Raw genomic sequence first — 19613 nt, 5'->3', positions numbered from 1 at the left:
GAAGAAAAGCAAAATAACTGTATATGTAGCAGAACATGGCAATTCCAATGAGACACTGAAAAGGAGAGAGTCATCCAAACCCAAACAGGCTAGCCCCATTATATAGGAATGTTGGTCACCATCTACAGGGACAAGAATGAGGTAGGCCTTCTGGTTCCTTGTGGGGGAATCTTCACATACAAGTACCACTAGTAGCACAAAGTACTTACAGGACAAGGCTTTTCCGTAATGCTGGGAGGAGTTGGGTTAGGGCCAGACTGGGACATGCCCAAGTGTACAAAGGCACATTCACCCCAGCTGCCTACTTTTCCAATTCAGTTCACAGTCAGGAGTGTGGGAGGCATCTCTGGTAAGGGATCTCTCTCCCAGGGGAGAAATCTGGAAGCTGCTCCTGCAACAGCTGAATCCACTGAGGAAGACTGTATATAGATTTTTAAGGGACTAGATGTGTCATTTCAGTACATCCAAGCCCCTATGTAATATTCAGAATTACTACATTGCGGGTGGCGCTGTGGATAAAACCTCAGCGCCTAGGGCTTGCCGATCGCATGGTCGGCGGTTCGAATCCCCGCGGCGGGGTGAGCTCCCGTCGTTCGGTCCCAGCTCCTGCCCACCTAGCAGTTCGAAAGCACTCTTAAGTGCAAGTAGATAAATAGGGACCGCTTTCTAGCGGGAAGGTAAACGGCGTTTCCGTGTGCTGCCTGGTGCCGGCTCGCCAGAGCAGCTTTGTCACGCTGGCCACGTGACCCGGAAGTGTCTCCAGACAGCGCTGGCCCCCGGCCTCTTAAGTGAGATGGGCGCACAACCATAGAGTCGGACACGACTGGCCCGTACGGGCAGGGGTACCTTTACCTTTACATTGCCTACAAAAAGCTAATGTCATCAGTCAATCTCCAAGGTTCTGCAGCCTGCCTTGATTCTTATGGTATTATCAAAGGACTTTTGTTTGTTCCCTTTCTGGAAGGAAAAGAACTTACCAAGCTGTTTAACAGAACAAAATAATATTGTCAGCGCTTGAGCTCTTGGGTTTAAGCCAGGGGTCAGCAAACTTTTTCAGCAGAGGGCTGGTCCACTGTCCCTCAGATCTTGTGGGGGGCCGGACTGTATTTTTTTTTGGGGGGGGGAATGAACAAATTCCTATGCCCCACAAATAACCCAGAGATGCATTTTAAATAAAAGCACACCTTCTACTCATGTAAAAACACCAGGCAGGCCCCACAAATAACCCAGAGGTGCATTTTAAATAAAAGGCCACATTCTACTCATGTAAAAACACGCTGATTCCTGGACCGTCCGCGGGCCGGAGTTAGAAGGTGATTGGGCCGGCTCCGGCTCCTGGACCTTAGTTTGCCTACCCATGGTTTAAGCAGACCATAGTTATATCTTACCACCACAAGAGTGGCTACACTGTAGTGCATTTGCTCACTTTTCACCCTAGCAGCCTCCAGTGGCAGATTTTGGGCTCTCAAATTTTAGTGGTACCTGGAACCCCTACCTCTTGTGCTCTGTCCTATAGCATTGTTTTGGCGCCCCCTGCAATGAGGCAACCAGTGCGACCGCACTGGTCATGCTACCCTAAAACCACCTCCCCGGTCTCACTTTCTTATTCACTAGAGAATATACACATGCTTATCTAGTCACTACAATTCTAGTAAGACTGTGTCAGTGGTCTCAGCTGGCATGCATGTAATGTATACAGCAAAAATAGAGGTTCCCAGGCACCCTCTACAGCCTGTTTTGGTGACAGGAGGATTCCATTATCATAGCTCATTATAAAGGTTAGCTCATGGTTAATGACTGATGGACATATTTGACTGTTGCTCATTGCCTCTTGCACATTCCTTGCTATAAAAAGCTCCCCCACGCCCTAGAAAGGTATCCAACTTGCTCCCATGGCAAGGCAGAGCTCTCATGGCACAAAGGACTGGGTTTCATCCTCCCTTCAAACGCTTGTGGCAATAGTTTCCATGATACTGAATGCTCCGAGAGATCCTTAAGAGAAAAACTGGCACCCAAACAGAAGGAGATTAAGCCACTGCTATGTTGCCACATCGGCCCTCTCCTGTTACGTGGGAAAGCGTTTTCAAAATGCATGCTCCTGGTTTAGGTACTGAAAACTCTAACAGCCCTAGCTCACCCTAGCTCAGCTACCAAGCAAGCCCAAAGACTCTGTCCCAACTAACTAGGCTCACATTCCCTCACACACGTTTTAAGAGTCCCAGTTTCGTTACAGATTTACATACCCAAACACAAGGCTGCCAGATACCAAGGGATGGAAGGGACGTCTCTAGGTTCTTAAAGTGCTTGCTCAGTACACTGGAAAAAGTGGAGTCAACACAGCTTTGTAGCCAGTTCTCACTGGCCTGACTCAAATACAGCTACTGCATCTGACAACTAAGAAAACCCTCTCACCCAGAGTGTACTTCTCAGTTTCAGCAGAATCTAGGGAGGGGCACCCTCAAATATAGCAACAGGAGCAGCTACCCCCTGCAATCCAAGGTGTCAATCTCTAGCAAATATACTGGAAATATGCCAAGTCCTACTGTAAAAAGATATTACCCCAGAGTTTAGAAGTATCAGGGTGGTATGAAAAGGCCCGGTCAGGACAGCTGTACAAAGCAACAGCTCCTCACCAACCGGAAGGAGCCAACACAAACATGGATCCCCTGCCCAGGCAGCACTGGCCCACAGCCCAGCTCTCCCACCTGCCCCAATTAATCTGCCTGACTTCCTCCTCTGGGCATCCTACAGCCAAGATAAAAATGATGCTTATTTATGGTTTTCAAAGATGCAGCTCATTTTTAAATAGAAACAACACTCACTGAACAATAAATATCCTTTGGACAATCAAAATTCAGCTTCCACATAATTTGAGTCAACAAGTGATTTCTTCTATCTGAAAGGCTAGGGAATGAAGTTTACCCACCTGGATTTGCTCTGACTGGGCCCCAAGCAATGCTGGGAACTTCTGCAGGCAGAATATATATTGACTTATGCACAGCACCATGTGGGGATGCTCATACAGGGACCACTTAAGTTATTAAACACATCAACACAACTGCTGATTCCTTGCGAGCTAAACTAGGGAGAGCCCAGAGTGTAATAATTAAGAAGTCAAGTTACTGTAGGAGTGACCCATGGGGTAGTCCAGTCATTTTGTTTTTGCTTTAAGAACTTAAATATACTTGTTTGGAAAAGGTTAGCTCCTCTACAGTGGATTGAGTTTCTCTAACTATAGTAATTGTGCCCCTCCAACACCCTCCTCCCTCTCAAATTATAAGCACTTTCTCTCTGTCTGTGGGTTTCTTTTGTTTTTTGAACATACAAACTCTAGGTCCAAGACTACCATTCTGTAACACCAAAGTCACAAGAAACATAGTCCAGAATCTGCAGCTCAGGGGTTATTTAAATGACTTTAAGATACCAAATCAAACAAATTAAAGCATCTAGTTCTTTAGTTTCTAGAGTGGAAGCTGAGGATGTTTGTGTTGGGAGGCAAACACAGAACAAGCCAGAATTTAAAGGGGGGGGGGGAATTCCTCATTACTTGAATTATTTGACCTATAGCTTTGAAACATATGGACTGCTGTCATCACATGCCCACACATTCCAGGAAGCCTGGCTATAAATTATCCACCTGTATAGGTTTACTGAAAACAGAACCTCTCCCTGTGCACCACCCTTCACCCAGGTGGTGCCTGGGCACTTGAGTGGAAGTTTAAGAAAAGTGCAACCATCTGAAGCTTTTCCACCAACAGGACCACTCGGTACCTCTGTGGTTGGCAGCAGCACACACCAACAGACAAGCTGCCCACGGGGTATCCAACCTACTGTGACCAGATAAAAGCTAATGTATTTTATTACCCTATGTTGCATCCAAACACGCAGCACATCAGCAAGTAGAGGTAATCTTTACGGGACTTGGGGCACAAAGACCAATGAGGTTTGTCAACTGGGATAATCTCATGTTCCAGTGTTTCCAAACTGGAGTAAGGGATCCAGCCTGACATGGTTCTACTTGGGACCTGCAGGACCCTCTACCTACTCATTACTTACTTTCTCTTCATACTTCAGGAATATTTTCTCAATCACTCCATTGAAACCACATTACCCACAGTCATTATTATACTATTAATATGAATTATTCTGCAAATAAACAAGAATAAAGCCAGCTTTCAGTAGACCTCTGGGAAAGTGGATTCCAAGACAAGAAACCTTTCCAGGTCCCCGCTGGGTTCTCTATCTTCCCTGCCACCTTGTGTCACAAGAAGACCTGCTTACAATACTAGCCAGGATGTGAGCACAAGTGACTGAGCAACAGCCACCAAGAGCTAATGACAAACTTTGTGGTGAGGAGCAGAGGCTGTTCTGCATCAACTTCAATTATAAATAATCTTAGTTTAGATTTTACAACGTATTATTGAGACTTAATATAATATAATCAAACCAACAAAGGTACATTGCACGCAATACAAATCAGACACCAATAACAAAGAAAACAAAAAGCAAGAAACATGTCATCATTCAGTAAAGAAACAAGCAAAGCAACAGGAAATACCTGTACTGCTTAGATTAAATTTAAGATTTGCATTGCCGCCACCTGTAGTTAATCCATTGGGCCTTTAAGATGACACATAAAGAAACACTAGTACTCACATTTTTGGAGTGACCCCAAGTTCACTTTGTGGGCTGCAGCTATGGCACGGTAAAGCTTTTAAACACAGTATTCTTTTTGAAGAGGAGCTTGATAAGCTAGTATCCAACAAAGGAGCTGTTGCTCTTGTGCTGAACAGCAGCAAGTAAATCCTATGCATGCACACTTGTGCAATGGGTGTTTTTCCTTGTCCAGGGGGCACTCCCTAAGGAAGAGTCACCTGGTTGAGAAAGCAGCCAGGAACAAGCATTTCCCGGCCTCTCCCTTGGAATCTATGCCTATTTCAAATGCCTGATCCAGTTTCAGAGAAGATTTAGCCAAGTGTTCCAGTCCCACAAGTGACACATCTTCCAAGCAGATGACATTTCCACACCAGAAACCTTGGCAAAACAGCAAGCCAGAGAAGAGTCAACTTAAGGGATTTCAGGACACTCAGCTTCTTAAATCTCCCAGCAGTTAATAACTGCATATGGAACCATATTGGATGTCTCCAATGTAAACAGACCAGTTTGCCAGATCAAAAACTCAACACTCCTCTGTGCTCTTGGTAGTCGGTAATATGGGCCCAATATATTTCTGTACCTCAAAAATCTGTACTAGACTTTATATGCTTAGCCAGCCCGTCTCCAAAGCTATGACTTCGTAGATGTTTCTCTAACATTAAGCATATAATTTTCTTAGTTTCAGGATACTGTAATTCGTATTGCCAACAGACACCAATTTATTCAGAATGCAGTCCACAGCAGTTCTACAGACAACCATACGTTTTATTTTGCCTTCAATCCAAGGGGGGAACAAGATAGATGTTGCTCAATTGAGAAATTAGAGCTCTCCAGCTTCCACCTTTCTATCATTATCTCTGAAAGTGAACAAATGTGCCACATCTAACGGAAAAGACACCATTAATTCATTAATGCAGAAATAGGTGAGAGAATAAATCCTCAGCTTTCTCCAAGCACCTAAATAGTACCATTTTATAGCATATGTGCTCACAGCTAAATGTTTGCTTGTTACCACCCTCATCAGCTGAAGGTGGGGTATTTTTAACTTTAATATGTAATGGTATCACTTCTCCTGACTCATCTCCAGATGAATCAGCTGTATTACAGTACTGCAGTACTTTCAAAGGATTTTGCCATTTGTGTCATGTACATTTCTAACCTCATTGTCAACTTACTTATGAAAGCCAGATCAGTTCCAGCTCAATAAATTTAACCAATCTGCTCCCTCCCGTCTCTATGTTGTAGGAGGAGTGAGTTCATTCCCAAACTATCCCTTCAGAGGACAGGATCCATTCACTTCTAAGACAAGCCTCAAAGAGCTTGGCTGTCCTGCTTTCCTATTTGGCAGCTTACATCAGAGTCAGATAGTTTCCCCCATATTTAAACCTTTCTTGTTATAATGCAGCCTCCCCCAATCTGGTGCCTCCCAGATATTTTTGACTACAGGGCACTGGGTTGGGGAAAAGCTACTGTAGCACAACAAACACAAACACAGTGAGGCTTTTCTCTAATTGATAAATTGCAAATGATTCATACATTCTTCAACCTCTTCCTAAAACAACTAAACCAAAGACATAAAAGGATCAATAGCAAAAACTGCATGTATTCCTCATGTTTCCCTTAGAATTCCTGTTATTTGCCATGGCATTCTCATTGATTACAAGTGCTTTTATGAACAATGATGACACAATCTGTGTACTGTGCCCTAGCCAAGGAACAAGAGGAGCCAAGTAGAGCAGAAAAATTGTGCATTAACCAAAAAACAAAACACCAAACCATGGGGCAAAATCCCATTGCACATGGATATTTCATTTTTTAACATATTTACAGATTTAAAATAGTTTGTGGAACTGTATTTAATGTGTTTTATTTACATTAGGAATCACTGCAAAAAGAAGAAAATATTGGCCACCAAGTCCTATTTACAGTTTGGAGAGTTTGATGACTTGTTTCACTGTGAAGATTTGTGGTTCTTTTCAGTGCAGAGGATTATTATTTTTTTACCTATTTCTGTAATGTAGAAATTGCTCTAGGCTTAGCAGCACTCAATATTTGCTTCAGGCATGTACCCAAGCAAGTTTCCCAGTCAGACTACCAGACAACTCTGTTTATTATTATTAACATACAGAACATACATTTTTACCCTTTAGTTGTGCCCAATGTACTCAGGGAACAACTGAATGTGTTCCAGCACTTCAAAGCACCAGCCAGGTGAACACTGCCTGATATAATAATCCCTATACAGTGGTACTTTGGGTTAAGTACTTAATTTGTTCCGGAGGTCCGTTCTTAACCTGAAACTGTTCTTAACCTGAAGCACCACTTTAGCTAATGGGGCCTTCCACTGCCGCCGCGCCGCCAGAGCACAATTTCTGTTCTCATCCTGAAGCAAAGTTCTTAACCCGAGGTAATATTTCTGGGTTAGCGGAGTCTGTAACCTGAAGCGTTATGTAACCCAAGGTACCACTGTATTTTGGAGGGGGGACTTCTAAGCTATTATATTAGAACAAAACTCTTAAAAAAAACTTTGTGAAGACAAAGATACATTTATTGGGATTCATTAATATGAAGGGCTGTGTAGCTATTACAAAATGGAGCAAAAGGAAAGGAAGGGGGGGTATTTACTCTAACTCCATTTTTCTGGAACTGTAATCAGTTCCTCTGCTTTGTTGATTGAGAGATTCATTGTTCACACTTCTGCTGCTATTAACTAGTTTACTCAATTACTTCCTCCAAGAAGAAAATCCAAAACAACATGAAAGGCAAAGTTCAGAGCCATCCAGAGGTAGAACCCTAGACACCAACAGCTGTACACCAGCCTATTCTGCAGAATTTAGAGGCCTCTTTGGTTGGGATGGGGAAAAGGAGTGCCGGGAGAGACATGCCTGGGAAGAGCAGGTGGAAGAGTTGAGTCGGGAGGGCCCACCATCCATGAAAAACCTGAAATTGACAAGGGGACAAATAGAAGAAGATACTTTCATCCCGGTATGGCTCCCCTTTATCACATACACAGCCCAACAAGACAACGACAAGAATCCACCAATAGCATACAAATCAATGCGGCTAACCTGATTCAAAAAAACACCTACCCACCCCACTCACACATGAAAACAAAGTTCAACACAGCCAATCACAAACAAGGAACCACACCCTAGGCCAACCCCAACCTCTCTCACCAGCAAAGAAACAAAAGCGAATAGTAAAGAGAACCCGCACAAGCTATGCTGACACAAAACCCATCACACATACATTAAGTAAAATAGAAACATTGCCTCCCGACCCCCCCCCACTCGCCTTTCCCCCCTCCATCTCCCCCCCCTTTTCTTCCTAATGTAACCCTAATGTCTCAACAAATGAAACTGACCTATGGAAAATGTAACTTGAAAAAAAGAGACATTGCGCATACCTTTATAAACCAAGAAAACTTTAATCATTTTTTTTTAAATGATTAAAGATATTGATTCAAATTTGTTGAAAGTGAAAGTACAGAATGGAGTTTAAAACCTATGCATTTAGATGTGCTCAGACATGTTACTATGATGTTTTTATGAGCGTTGATTTACAAAAATTGGCATGATTCATAACAAATAGTTACAAATTTGCTGTGTTTTATTATTTTCCTTAATAAATGGTAAATTATGGAAAACAACAGCCTTGATGACGACATTTTCCTCAGCATGGAAAAGAGACCAGATTTAACTGATTTATCAGGTCTCTCAACATCAAACAAAATGTACCATTTAGTCCTCAAATAGAAACAACATTCGAAGGATGCTTAGTGCCAGTGGAATGGAAGTAACTACTCTGAAAATCCCAAGTACAGTACTTAGAGCTACATTCTAAAAAGTATAATTATGGCTCTCTTTCAAAGCGTAGCCTCTGTGAGCCTCTGGAGGTGCCCTTCCAACTCACTGTACTTTCCCCCAATTATGTCCTAAAGCTTTTAACTTTCCAGCTGTGCAACATGGACATCTTTAAAAGACATCTGATGGCAGCCCTATTTAGGGAAGTTTTTAATATTTAATGCTGTATTGTTTTTAACACTTGATTGGAAGCCGCCCAGAGTGGCTGGGGAAACTCAGCCAGATGGGCGGGGTATAAATAAATCATCATCATCATCATCATCATCATCTCTGTATGTTTTATATCTGGATCTTCCTACTGATTGATGAGAAGTTGCCAGTAACAGCTTTTCACTCCTCTGCAGTCTATGCCTCTAACCACGTATGATGCCGCTTTCTTCCTTATGATCTGTCCTGGGCTAGAGGAGATGCCACCAACCAGATCTGCTTAGCCCATGCTTCATATGGCAATTTTGCTTTAGAAAAGCCTTTGCTGACTTCCAAATGTTTCGTGCTCTCCAGCTCCCATCAACCACAGCTGCTTTAAAGGTTTGGCACATCATAAAACCAGAGTCTGATCTAAGAACGTTATCTATTTACCCTCTCATGCCGATCAGCAGAACCAAGGGGTTCTGAACCACTTCAAGCTGCAGTGGGATGTGCTTGCCTGACTCTTCCCCCATTTAAAACAAAAACAAAACCAACTTTAAAGTGATCATCTGAGAAAGTTAAGCTAGACAGTTTTTTCCAGAAATGCCAATTTATTTTTTTCACATAATATTGAAAAAAGACTGTTTGAAGCCATACAACAGCTCACAGAAACAAGATGACATTATAGCACAATTATGTTCCTCGCCACATTGCCAAAGCTTTAATGTTTAGGAATGCAGGATGCAACTGTGTTATTTCCCCCCAACAAGACACTGTTCCAACGTCCCTTTCAAAACAATGGGCATGAGGAGCTAACTGTGGTACATCCCTTTTGGAAAAAAGGAAGTTAGCTGGCAATTCTTAAAACTGGTCCACTGCTGGTTTCCACTTGGTTCCAGTAGTAATTGTGCCTGCGTAATGCACACAATACTGTGCAAAATAAAGCTTCCTCCTCATTACTTTGTTTTATTACAAATATTTACATTATTTTTTAACAGAAGATAGTGTTATACGAAAAATAGAATCTTGGCCAAGAAGGGAGTATACTTCCCACACCATGTAGCTTCTGTCACAATATTCTAGAACTGCAAAACAAAGTTTGCGCTATATGCATTAAATTGTCATCACTGTATTGAGACTTTCTGAAAAGCGCTGAGCTCGTGGGCTCAAGTGGAAGGATGTTGCTAGCATTAGCCGGGTTTACAACCCAAACCCTTTAGACTGATAGCTGGTTTCTGAGAATGTAATTACCACCCTATACGCACATTCCTCAGAATGTTTCTTCACCCAGTTAGTATTGCTGGCAAATTGTTTCTCTCCATACACCCTCGCACACCCTGCCCATTTCTACATGGAGAATCATGATCTCACTGCAGAAGAAGAGCCCTAGTCTGCATTCTGTAAAATTAGAGTCTTTTAATCCCAGGTTTTCTGTTTCAGATACTATCTCTGCAGCCCTCTGTCAGACATATTATAAGCACAGGCAAGACTTATCAAGATGCTTCCAGTTTGGGATCACCAAGTCTGTTCCCCACCACAACTACCTCCATTTAGATGTTGGCAAAAGCACAGAGCAAATATACAGAGAGCAATTTCTGTATAAAGTTATACATAGCAGGTGATGTGATTTAGTAGAACCACCCATAGCCTTCAGCAATTGCCTTATCCAGGTGTAGACATCTGCCAAGGGCTTTAGCCTAGAAAAACTAGTCATTTGAAGAAATCTTGAGCAGCAAAGAAGAGAACACACACTGATAAAGGGAAAAAAGGCTGGGGGCAAAAACAGAAACAACTTGAAAACATAGGTGTATGCTTTCCTTTAGACGTTTGCCACGCCACCTTGTACTGCAGATTATTTCCTACGCTTTATCAAGGTACATACAAAGAACTCCTCCTCTAAGCTCAACAATGCCAATGTTGGGTTGCCCTGTTGTTTCGCAGTCCCTACTCCCAAGCACAGGCAGTAACAAGACAAACTCACAAGAAGTGTGTACAACAAAATGGGCAGGAGCATCATAGAAGAAATTAGTTTAGACTTTGAGCAAAGTCCACTTGATAGTTAACCACTTTAAAAAAGTTGATCAGGATAAGAGGAGACTAGACCAACTGCATACTATGCATTCCTCTAGAGCTGGTAATTCAACTGTTAAGATTCACCAATAAAACTTTATTTTTTGTAGGATTCCAATTGTAGCCAAACAAGTACACTTAAACCTGAAGCAAAACCTGTTTAAACCAGGATCAATCAATGTTTAATTTTGAAATAAGTCATGGTGGCTACAATGCACATCAAAGCTGACGAAACCACTTTGAAACACCATGTTTATGTCCCTCGGTTTTCATTCAATCTTACTGGGGAGTGGAGAGAGGAAGGAGTGGGATACTTACACATTTGTAGCATTGGCAAAAGGCTGTTTGATGCAATGGTTAAAGAAAAAGCAGCTACCAACCCTCCATTAGGGCTATAAACACTTGTGATTAAGCGAAAAACATTTTCCACTATGGACTTCAGGTATACAATACTGGGGAACTGATATGTCAGGCTCTTCTGTTATAAACAGCTATATAAATGACTTGTTATGACAGTGGACCCTCTCAAAAATCTAACATTAGCCATATGATTGATTATTCAAGTCAAGCTTCGGGAAAGTCCAAACACATCAGGAACTACGGAAGAGATGCTCTGAAACCAGAGAACCAATGAGTGAGCAGACATGCCTTAGAACCAGTAACAGACATGCTGAGGCACACACTTTTACACTGTGTGAGGTTAAGAGAATATGCTTGATCCCTAGTCCAATGCTCAGCCCCACTATTTATTCACAACTTGGCCTTAGTAAGAGCTTCTCTCTCAGCTTCATCTTTCTCACCCGTTTTAAATACGGGAATAGAATAATACTGGCCTGCCAGGAGGTTTATTTTGAGGATCACCAAGATAAACTGCTGGATGGGACAAACACTAAGTGGCCTGGAAAGTAGCAGATCCCATCAATCTCTACAGCCCTAGGTGATACACAACAAATCAGTTAAGGAGTTTAACCCTAGGTCATGGGTAGGCAAACCGAGGCACAGGGGCCAGATCTGGCCCAATCGCCTTCTAAATCCGGCTCGCAGATGGTCCCGGAATCAGCGTGTTTTTATATGAGTAGACTGTGTGCTTTTATTTAAAATGCATCTCTGGGTTATTTGTGGGGCATAGGAATTCGTTCATTCCCCCCCCATAAAGTCCAGCCCCCCCACAAGGTCTGAGGGACAGTGGACTGGCCCCCTGCTGAAAAAGTTTGCTGACCCCTGTCCTAGGCTTATTATCTGCTAGAGAGCATCTGAAAACAGAAGATAGATATAGATAGATAGATGACAGACAACCTTTCTTACATTCTCATTTTTGTGTGACCTTAAGATATTTACCAAGCCTTTTCCCAGAATGGCTTTTTCAGACCTTGTAGAACACAGAACTTGTCTTAACCTGTGATAAAGTTAGTTATGTAAAAGGTTACCAACCGATCAGAGGAGTTCATTTGCATCATCAAGGCACGTTACAGAAGCAACAGTGAACACTACAACATTGTAAATAAAAAGAAAAACACTTTTTAAGTCAATCCCATATATTTTCTAGTATAGTTCTGGTGTCAGTGATTTAAACCTACCCTATGCTAGTCTATTGATATGACAGCTCAGTACTAGCAAGCGGAAACTGGCCCTGTAATTGACTAGAAACTACTGCGTAGGAGGCATTGTGTGGTCAATACTGTGCTCAGCTACCTCTGTTGAAGGCTGTGGATTAAGCGAGGCAAGTGCTGACACAGATGACTAGAGAGAGAGAGGTGTGGGCAGCTTGCCAGTATTCTGACCTCTCCCTTCTTTACACTAGATATAGCAATCCATACCCATGTAATGTCAGTGTAAAGGTTAGAGAAGAGAAGGCCAACTTCTATAGTCCTGAGTCACTATATTCTCCAGATGGTGGGCTGGGGCCCGAAATTTATTTGGCAGGTTAGTCTGAACATTTTATCAGTATTCAGGTTCTGCAACATCGTTGGCATCATCTAACAGTAAGGGCTCCAAAGTCATAGCGCACATGGCTGAGAACTGCATCTCTCTTTGGCTTTTGTATTTACAGCAGTATGACATCTTGCAACTTTTGAAAACTGTTTCCTTTTCAAAAGGAAAACTTTAGAAAATATGTTACTATTATCATGATTGAAATTTAATAGGGGCCTGAAAAAAGTTAATTTCAGGACTGGAGGTCATTCACAGGTTACCAGCTGGCCATCCTTGTTTTACAGCAGCGATGGGGAACCTGTGGCCCTCCAGATGTTGTTGAACACCAGCCAGCATGGCCCATGGTCAGGCATGTTGGGGGATGGAGTCCAATATCATCAGGAGGACCACAGAGTGCTCATCTCGGTTTTAAAGGAAGTACAGCCACTTCAGAAGCAAACTTCTCAACCGTATAAGCAACAAGCATATCTGTTCCAGTTCAGTCTAAATTTTAAATTCTTTATTTTCTGTCCCCCAAAAAGAAATTAAAAGTATTTCACAGAATATCCAGTCTCAAGATCTGGAATCCCACAATACAGCATCTCAATAATACCTTTCTTTGGAAAACAAAATAGGTTTTTTAATTGATAATCTACAAAGCTCAACCCATACAACGTATAACTGAGAAGCAGTTTAAGAATCAAACAGAAGAATGAAAATCCTGTATAGCTTCACTAGTCACCTCATTCAACTCAACATTTTGCTCTTGAATGAAGCAGCTACCATGTCTAGTTATTTATACCATTATAAATAGACCTACAGAAAGTTGTTACGGATTTTCAAGCATTAAAGGTTAGCAGCAGGCAATAAGAACATCAGTATGAGCAATTCAACTGAGTTCCATAGGACAGGACACTGTTTTTAGCTTTTCTATATAGTTATAGCAAGGCCTTCACCTTTAAGGTGGATTTTACTGAAGCCTCTATAAAGCTTTGTAAACAAAGTAGTAGCTGCTGCCCTAAGACATCTTTGCTGTTCTGTATGGTTCCCAATAGCTGACTTTGTACTTCAGCTTTTATCCAACTGATACATATCCATCTCAACAGAAGACATACACTAATACTGTACTATCATATTATGTTGCTAACATATTAATGCCAGATCCTGGTCAGAAAGAGCTTGAGTTTTCTTGCCTTCCAACATCCATCTCTGTCTAAATGCAGAAATGTTTTTGTTAAGCAGGAAGAATATGTCTCCAGGTGTTGTATGAACAAACCCAGCATGGAGAATACTAGGCAGGCTACCTCTAGAATTCATCAGGAAGTTGGAAGTAACGCAATTAGTGCCTTGGGCATGTTTAGTTCAAGTCTAGAAGAATGTTGTTTTAATGACAGGGAGCACCGATCAGTTCAGTTTTATTTAAAGCACCCAAAAGTTTTTTTTAATGGGAAAAAAACCACAGCAGATTTGCAGAATGAGGCTAGCGCCTTGGTTCATCTAACACTACATGTTTAGCCTGGAGCATCTGAGGTACAATTCACAAGCGAAGCAGCAGCCCACAAATGCACCATATTCCCCAGCTATCCTGTTAAAAAATAAAGCACTTGTTTAGTCAGAAACAGGTTTGCTCCCACATTTCAGTGTTCGCAAGCAATGAAGAAATAATAACAATGACTGATATTCAAAGAAGCAGAGCTACTCAGTTCAACAAAGAGAAGGAACTTCCTGATTCAATTTTAATTAGGCCCTTTTTCGGTCTTTCCTGGTGGAGAAGTGATTGCTGTCCCACAGTATTATCATTCAGGATTTTTGTGTGGCTGTGAACAGGCACTAATATGTCTACTAAAAACAAAAATGTAGCAATAAAGACAGAGTTCATGATCTTTCAACTCTTAACCTCATACCAAAGAAAAGTGATCCCACAAGTTTGCAATGTGTTGCTGGTATAGATAAAGAGTATCATTATTATACCTATATAATAATGTGGAAATATGGCTGAGAGAGCATGGGCTACGCTAGCTTGCCAAATGTGTCCCTGGAGAATAGTCCAGTGTCATCACCCTACCATGCTGAATGTGTGGGATTTTTTGTAGGCAGTAGTGGCCAGGATTTGATCGATTTCATTTATTATTTTTCTATGCCACATTTCATTCAAATGAATTGCAAAGGGGCTTACAAATGATAAATAACACTAACAAAATAAAACAATAGAGCATCACAAATACAGCGCAAATCATATAAAATAATTGGGTGGCAGTAAGGCAGAGAACCACCCTCCTGTCACTAGCATTCCAACAGCTTCCCTTGCCCATTTTCCCTCCTCACTCACTGAAGCCAAAAGCCACCATTCCAAATGGGCAATAGAGCATTCCATTCAGCAGGAATGGATAAGGTAAGCTTATCTTCTCCAGCAAGAAAAAGTCTTTTAGGAAAGGAGTTCAGTACAGAGAGGAGGAATGCCATAAGGATACATATTTACAATGCTAAAGCAGAACAGATTTACAATACTGTACTAAAACAGGATAGATTAGTCAGTTTCCTTCAAATATATTAATCAGTACAGGCCACACATACGTTTCTCACTATTGACACACAGATCAAGCAGTTGATTACTTTCGTACTTGGATACTCAGTGCACAAAGTATGTGCACAGCATAAGCTATGAAATGCACACAAATGCACAATATGGTAGCTTTGGTCTAGAAGATGTCCCGGTTGTGGGATGACAACCCCCCACAAGGGGCATATTGCAGCATCAGGAAGCTCCTTGTTGGGGGTCACCCCTCTTTACATAGGGTGTTTTTGGGGTAGGTGTTTTCCCTCCTCCTACATTACTATTCTGTGCTGTTGTTTTGTTCACTTTGTCATTGGCTAGTTTGTTGTTTTATATTCTGGTTTTAATATATATTTGTCCCTGTTTTAATGGTGTTATTTTTGTAACTCACCCTGGGACCATTCAGTGAAGAGCAGGGCACAAATAATAAACAAATACATGCATAGTAACTTGCAAAAGACAATGGCTCTTTATCTTAAACCTTGTGAACTCATCACTACACATATATGCTCCATTCCTAAATGCCACTATACATGTTATGACTTCTTTTAGAGCTTCTAGGGCTTCCATGGTTTCCCAGGTCAGGAACTGACCCATTTGCTATACAAGGCAGTGAAACGTGCCCTCCGCCAGGATGTTTTTCTTCAGCTAATCAAACTATGTTTCAAGCTGGCATATGAAGATAAAGGAATTCAACCCTTATTTCAATTAAACCTGGTAAATGGGCCTAAAATGTTAGGTCCCCTGACAGGAGGGTAAGAGGAAAGATCTGCTTTAGAATGGTGTATTCAGCCTACTTTAAAGATTTACAGATCTGCTGGGGTGATGCTAAGTGATAAAACCAGTGGTTGGCGTCTGTTTGAGCACGAGGCCCCAAACATGCACAGTTTTAAGATATCAGTTACTTGATTACATATGCTAACAGTGCAAAGAAGCATCAAAGACTGACCTAGAACTGAGTATCACAGTTTATCATGCCAATAGCTACCTTGTACCTCTGGAAATAGCCTAGTATATTTGTCTCATTTTCCCTTATTCCAGTTGTTTCCAGGGTGAGTTTATTACATCAATTTATATCGAACAAGTATTGCAGTTAAGGTGTAAGGAACACAGACAAACTACTAGTTAACTTTGCAGCGTCCTACAATCCACAAAGTTTGTGTGCCTATTCTAGTTTCCCCCATACACTGGGTTTAGGGCAAGCAGCAACATGGTTCTGCAGAGAGTAAAAGTCAGGCTGGTGGAAACAGAGGAGCAATCTTATACCTCACAGTACCTGGGGTCCTACACCTAGCAGACATCAAAGTGGTTTGAGAAGCAGCAAGGCTCACTTGTGTTTGGCATGCTGAAGGGATTATTTTGTATGAAGAAGACTATTTCAAAAAATACAATAGCCAAAACTGATGGCAGGCTGATGGCAGGACAGACAGTTATGGTGCATTTCACACATTTCTACTTCCTAACTGGTGACTATGTGTGTCAACTTAAGCAGCCCTTAAGTTTCTTCAACAGCCAGAACTGTCAGAAGACGCAGAGGCAAAACAAACCTCCCCTGAGCCACAATGCATCTAACTCTGTAATGCAGTAGCAGAAATTCCATTCTTGCTCCACCTAGCAATCGGCTCACACCTAGAAACAGTTCTATCCAGCATTTGTTTAACGCTCTGCTTCATAATTGCAAATCCTCTTAATGTTATTCAAGGTAAAGTTTAGTGGAATGAACATACAGTACGCTTTTTAAAGCAAGGTTTTAACTCTTTAATACTATGGGAGGCATTTGAGAGTTATATTATTAACCATCGGTAAAAAACCTCACACATTTCCATGCAAATAGGTTCATGGCTGACTTTACTGTCCCTGGTATTTGTGATTTTTGGAAGCCATCTGCTGTATGAGAAATCTAGAAGGGCAAATTTAAAGCTGCATGTGGCTTTCTCCCTCCTCCTTTTGACCAGCCCTTCAAATAAATAGATCGCGTTAAGTGCAACAAGTAGGGAAAATTTAGCTGGCACAGAAAGCTGTTATACTGGTTCACAGTTTGTACAGCTTGCAAAGCTCCTCTGACATTTCCTTTGAGGAGCTTCTGACCTCTTCCATGACCAAGAAAGGACAAACCACAGATGGTCTTTTCTCTCTTGCTACAACAGAAATCCAGTATTAAGTTCCCTGTACAAGAATATCAGCACAGCATATTAGCTTCTTTCCCTCATGGACAGAGTTACCCAAAATAAAAATAAAAATATCTGTGGAGCCAGGTAACAAGATCACATAGGTTCAGAGAGCAACCCCTGGTGTCTGCATGTCCATACCTCAGTCGTCAACAAAATGCCACTCAACCGTACAAATATAATATCCTCAGCATCTACAAGGGGACCTTCCCTTCCACTTTTTCCTCCCAGCACAAAACTGCAGTAATACTGCAGCTGTTTGCATCTCACCTTCTGCTGGCAAGGCTTGCTACTTCCATTTTAATTCTGTAGTGTACAAGCTATACAGCTTGAAACTGTCCCACCCCTTCTTTCCAGTCCGAATTCCCAAAACTTTAAATACTAAATTAGTTTAAAAATCCAATCTATATATTACAAACAACTAAATTTTAGACTACAGTATAAGCTAGTCAATAATATAATATAAATGGCTCTACTCAGAGTATGACTTAGTTTGATATCACCAATTGTGTGGTATACTCTTATTTGGCACCCCACTTTTTAAACAAATCAAATTCCGATCGGCCCAGTACTGTAATATTCAGTCATCTCCTGCAGGAGGAAATTTCATTTTGGTGGCTAAGCAGAAGCGTTTTTACCCAGCCCTTCAAACATCAAGTTGTAGATGGCGGAGGGGGGAATGATAAGTGTGGAGGGAAGGATCCGAGTGGTGTTTTACTCTCTTTGGCAGCCCCTCTTGCTAAACTCCCCTGCAAGGCCCGTGGCTTCCAGTTTCATTGTGGGAAGCAGCTCGCACCAGATCCTCCTTCACAAAGGAGCTCTGTCATCTTATCTCCCGCGCCCGAGCCCAGTTCCGCACCAATCAGACGAGGGTGCTCCCTAGCAGAGGGGTTCCCACCCGAAAGTTATCGGCCTTAGCGATGACAGGAAAGGGGGGGAGGAGGGAGAGGAGCACAAGTATGAAACAAACCTGTTCAGAACGCTGCCAAATCCTTAGTTCCTAAGGTTTAAAACTGAAGAAGTTGGCGAGCGCGTCTGTCCCTCCCACCCGTTATAAGAAACCCATGCCTCCCCGCCCCCCATTCCCACTCTCCTTCACCGGAGAGATCTTGGAAGTGGGTGCGGCGGCGAAAGTTTTGCCCCGGACAGAGGCTACGACCTACCTGCCCCCGCGCAATCCAGCGGAAAGAATGTCCGCAGAGAGCAACGTGGGAGACCCGGAGCGCGCTCGCGCCCCGCCGCCTCCGCACGCGCAGCAGCCCTGACTAGGGGAGAGGAGGAGGAGGAGGGGAGCGAGGACGACGACGGTGGAAAGAGGGCGAGAGCAGCCCCGGGCGCCCGCCAGCCATCCTGAGAGGAAAATAAAGACGACTCAGTTATCCTCCCCCCCCCCCTCCCTGGAGAGTCGCTGCTGCGTTACCTTCTCGAAGCTGCCGCAGCTGCTGCCTCGAGGAGGACAATCGCTCTCTGTCTGGCGAGGCGAAAGGGCTCGGAGCGCCTTTTCCACGACGCAGAGCAGGAGGTCGAGCGCAGCAAAAAAGGGAACAGGGATCCTGTGGCTCCTTGCTCGGGAACAGCTCCAAGAAAGGAACTTACCACCTCGGTCCCACCCTCCCAAAACGGGGGGACCGGGACCCAAAAAAGAATTTCCTTTTCTTTTCCCTGCTAGAAGAAGAATGGGCTCTTGTTGGAGACGCTGCGAGTAGTCCAGAGCCCGCAGGGAGAGGAAGGAGGTTACTAGGAGACTCACCTCTCCAAGTTGCTACTCCGGAGACTCCCGCTCGGAGAGGAGTCCTGGGGCTCGCCGGGATCAACCAGCGAAGCGTCCGAGGGGGGAAAGGCTGGGCACGTTCCTCGCCAAGCCCACCCTGCCCGGATCAATCCGCCTCTCGCTCCTCTCCTGCGGCGCAAACTCTCGCTCTCGTTCGCTCCGTCGCCCCTCCCCCTATTTCAAGCGGCCGGACGGACAGCGAAGCGTTTGGGGAGGGGGGAGGCCGGCCCGCCTCCCGGGCGGTAGGCGGACCCACGCAGCCCCCCGGAGACCTCCGAAGGGGAGCGCGGCGCGACTCCCGCGCAAAGAGGCCTGGGCTGCGGGCGGGCGAGCGAGGAGCGCGAGCTCGCTGGGCAAGAAAAAGAAGGCTCCCTCCACCCTCCTGCCTCGGGCCGAGAGGGAGGGAGCTTCTGATCCAATTATCCCGCTGTCGTCGTGGGGATGAAGGGAGGCCCTGCCCAGCAGCAACAGGAGAGGCTGAGCTGGCCGCA

The 19613-nt window shown here is 43.3% G+C and overlaps 1 protein-coding gene across 10 annotated transcripts in view; it reads right to left on the bottom strand.

The window, feature by feature from the left end:
* The window catches only part of PACSIN3 (protein kinase C and casein kinase substrate in neurons 3), a 29025-nt gene extending 9784 nt beyond the window's left edge, over nucleotides 1-19241 (bottom strand). For 7 of the 10 annotated variants that reach the window (XM_077928614.1, XM_028726570.2, XM_077928625.1 and 4 more), the window contains exon 1: nucleotides 19102-19241. The gene's annotated coding sequence lies outside the window, so the exon portion shown is untranslated. Of the gene's footprint in view, nucleotides 1-4656; nucleotides 4794-18514; nucleotides 18536-18771; nucleotides 18794-19101 lie in introns of those variants that run through there. The other 3 variants (XM_028726586.2, XM_028726595.2, XM_028726579.2) reach the window with 3 other exon arrangements.
* Between the last annotated feature and the right edge of the window lie 372 nt (nucleotides 19242-19613).

Source organism: Podarcis muralis, chromosome 1 (genome assembly GCF_964188315.1).
Source record: "Podarcis muralis chromosome 1, rPodMur119.hap1.1, whole genome shotgun sequence".
Classification (NCBI taxonomy): Eukaryota; Metazoa; Chordata; class Lepidosauria; order Squamata; family Lacertidae; genus Podarcis; species Podarcis muralis.
This window is presented reverse-complemented; position numbering and strand designations above follow the sequence as displayed.